Source organism: Oryx dammah, unplaced genomic scaffold (assembly GCF_014754425.2).
Source record: "Oryx dammah isolate SB20612 unplaced genomic scaffold, SCBI_Odam_1.1 HiC_scaffold_16, whole genome shotgun sequence".
Lineage (NCBI taxonomy): Eukaryota > Metazoa > Chordata > Mammalia > Artiodactyla > Bovidae > Oryx > Oryx dammah.
In genome coordinates this window covers 19716387-19719906 of record NW_024070200.1, presented here as the reverse complement: position 1 = coordinate 19719906, position 3520 = coordinate 19716387, and the positions used below count along the sequence as shown (strand labels likewise).

The following is a 3520-nucleotide window of genomic DNA, read 5'->3' as shown; positions in this document are numbered from 1 at the left end:
TAGCCACGGCCATTCTGGACTACTTTTTCCTATTCTAACTACCTAACAGTTTCCACAGGAAAACAGATAAGTGTGACCTCATCTCCCAGTCTTCCACATTGATGTACCTGTGCCAACCCTACTCATATAGACATCTCAGAATTAGCAGTAATTAAGTTAAATGCCCCCCCCCCAACCTTTAAATCAAGCTAAACTCGCAGTTAACAGCTACAAGAGTGGTAGCTACATGTTAATATGAGTGGAAGCACAGTCTGCTGAATGCTGCTTCATGCTGCTCTCTCAGGCACAGAACAGGGTACAGGGGGCTGACATCCTATTCCTCCACTCTGGGTAGGAAGTCCTGGTTTTGGATCTGGTTCATCAGCTGCCATGTTGGCCCTGGCATCTAGGTCTCTGGAATCCACTGAAGGTAGAAGCAGCAGTGACAGTGTAAGCACCCATGTTCTCAAAGAGCATCCAATTGCCCACATGCAGGTTACAGCGCTCAACATTGTGGTCCAGGCCATCACAGATTGGTCCCCAGATGCTGGATGAATAGTACTTCTTATCTGGTTTGGGTCTTTTCTGCAGAAGAGGCTTCATGTGTGTGATCCTAAAGAATGCAGTTAAATGACCCATATACTCCATCATTCATGTAATACATAACTGTTTGTTCACTTGACTCCTCTTTATCATCAGAGTCTGTCTGTTCCTTTAATATGAGGTTTTTTTGGCAATGATATTAACTGTGAATGTGAAAGCTGATTGCAACATAGTATCTGCCTGGCTCAGGTATGATTCTCACTCCAGAGTCTGACGGAAAATACTTGTCCAATGCTGGCTTGATTACACTGGTGATCTCCAAATTTAAGCTTTACATCCTCAGATCCAGGAAAGCCACCACCGATAGCAAGCAGATACATGTTGAAACAAACCTTAGCTCCTATTTCAAAGACACAGCAGGCATCAGAGAACACCTGCACAAAGGTCTCAGGATCAGTACAGCCACTTCCCACATGGAAGTTGACACCAATGACATCAATATCTAGCTCTTTTGCCCATTCCAAAAGAAGCCTATGATACCAAATTTGACACTGAGGTGACATACTGCTTTGGAATTATCAGTGGCAATCCGCAAAACCAACTTGGCCTTTGGATGTGCCCTGGAAACTTTCATCAACTCGACCTCACTATCAAAAGTCATCATTTGTACCCTGTTATTGGCAGTGTTCTTAATCTGAGACACTTGTTTATACAGATTTGCATAGGTAATCCTCTCTGGAGGCATCCCGAGACAGCACCAATTGTAATTCAGTCTTGCTGGTACAGTCAAGTCTTCTCCCATTGGCAGCTAGAGTCTTCACTATGGCTCTACTATCATTGCATTTGACTGCAAAAATGGGGGTGACCCGAGGAAGGGCTTTAAACCATCTCAGATGTTTCTTTAGAATGTCTCCCAGACCTGCAACGTAGAAGGCATGCTTATCATCATCAGAAGAAACTTCATTAGTTTTATTGGTCCAGAAGGTCCTTGGTAGTAATGCCTTCATCTAAGAAATGGCAGTCAAACTCATTACTAAAGCTCTTCATGGTTTCTTGATGTCTTTTTGAAACACAACAAACTGCAAATAGGGTTAGTCAGTCAGTCAGTTCAGTCATGTTTGACTCTTTGCAACCCCATGGACTGCAGCACACCAGGCCTCTCTGTCCATCACCAACTCTCAGAGTCCACCCAAACTCATGTCCATTGAGTTGGTGATGCCATCCAACTATCTCATCCTCTGCCCTCCCCTTCTTCTCCCACCTTCAATCTTTCCCAACATCAGGGTCTTTTCAAACGAGTCAGCCCTTTGCATCAGGTTGCCAAAGTATTGGAGTTTTGGCTTCAACATCAGCCCCTCCAATGAGCACTCAGGACTGATCTCCTTTAGGATGGACTGGTTGGATCTCCTTGCAGTTCAAGGGACTCTCAAGATATAGACAAATATGGAAAAGTTAGAGATGGAACTTAAAGAGATTATGTCAACTTGTCACGAAGGCAATTCTCCAGGAATTCCAAGTCCCACTGAAGATGTGTGTGCCCTGCATGTGCAGCAGTGGAAACGTTTGATAAAGGTTTGATAAACACACAATTTGCTGTCCACCTCAGAGTGCAGGGGCATGGTGGGCAGATCCCATGGAGAGGAAACAGCATTGCCTAGCGCACAGGACCACCGGCCGCCCACCGCCTTGCTGCCTCCCGTGGAGGACCACTGGCCAAGGTGGCACTGGAGAGCTAGCAGAGGGGCAGAGGAGGTGGAGGCTGAGGGGACTGACAAAAGCACATATTACATTTGATGAAAAACAGAAAATAAACAATATTATTAACTTCTTGAATTAAAATCATAATTACAAAAAATCCCCCCTAAAAGCTGATGGTTAAATTGTTAAATTGTTCAATTTAGCTAAAATACAGAGTGGGGAAGTATTTTGAGGCACACCAAATAATTTTAAAATCTGACCACAGTATTTCCTTTTCTTCTTGTCTCCCATTAATACCAATTTACAGTTCCTTCCATTTCCATAACTCACTAGACTATGAAAATCATTTTGGTATTTTACCACTGGGGAATGGCAGAACTATTTCGTCAAATTTTATGCTGCTTTAACACTTGAGTCTTCCTAAACTTAAAATGAGTTTGGAGATATTTGGTTGAATGAGGTTTTGGAACCAAATTAGTTTATGACTTTTTAGAGTGAAGGAAGACAGAAACTACCCATTAGTCAAAAAGATACTGAATTTGTTTCGGAAACTTCTATAGTTTTTATAGGCTCTATACATTTAGTAGTTGATCAACTTGCACAAGTTAACAACAGCCAGCAAGACTGAAGCCTTCAGCTCTACAATCACAAAATGCTGAATTCTGCAAAAATGAATCCTTCATCAGTTTAGCCTGAGATGACGTCATTATACCTGTCAATACCTTGATTGCAATTGATGAGACTCTATGCAGAGGACACATGTGAGGCACGCCCAGACCTTTTCTCACAGAAACAGAATAAGTGCGTGTTCTTTTAAGCTGCCGATTTTGTTAATCTTAATATGTATGTTTATATTTGTATCTACAGAATGCCTATATCACTGTGTGTGTAGAGCTTGAAGGCAGCTGTATTAGATTTCTCCAGAGAAGCAGTGCCAATATGATATGTGTATGTGTGTGTTTTTACATAGACTGGATGTGTATATATTCTTTCTCTCTCTCTCTTCTGTCATAGGTCTACAGGGAGAGATAGAGATGGATTGATTAATTTACTTTAAGGAATTGGCTCATGTGAAGGTGGACATTGCCAAGTTCAAAATCTTAAGGGATTAGACTGGCATGTTGGAGACTCAGGGAAGAGTGACAGTTCAAGTTCAAAGGCAGTCTGCTGACAGAATCCATTCTTGCTTAGAGAGGTCATTTTCTGTCCTATTACAGCATCTAACTGAGGGACATTGTCATTAAAGTGGGCAATCTATTAATACTTTATAGATTCAAAGTTAATTTAAATGTTCATCTCA

General features: G+C 41.9%; 1 pseudogene; it reads right to left on the bottom strand.

Annotated features, from left to right (window-relative positions):
• Positions 1-222: 222 nt before the first annotated feature.
• LOC120875048 lies at positions 223-1569 on the bottom strand (annotated as a pseudogene).
• Between the last annotated feature and the right edge of the window lie 1951 nt (positions 1570-3520).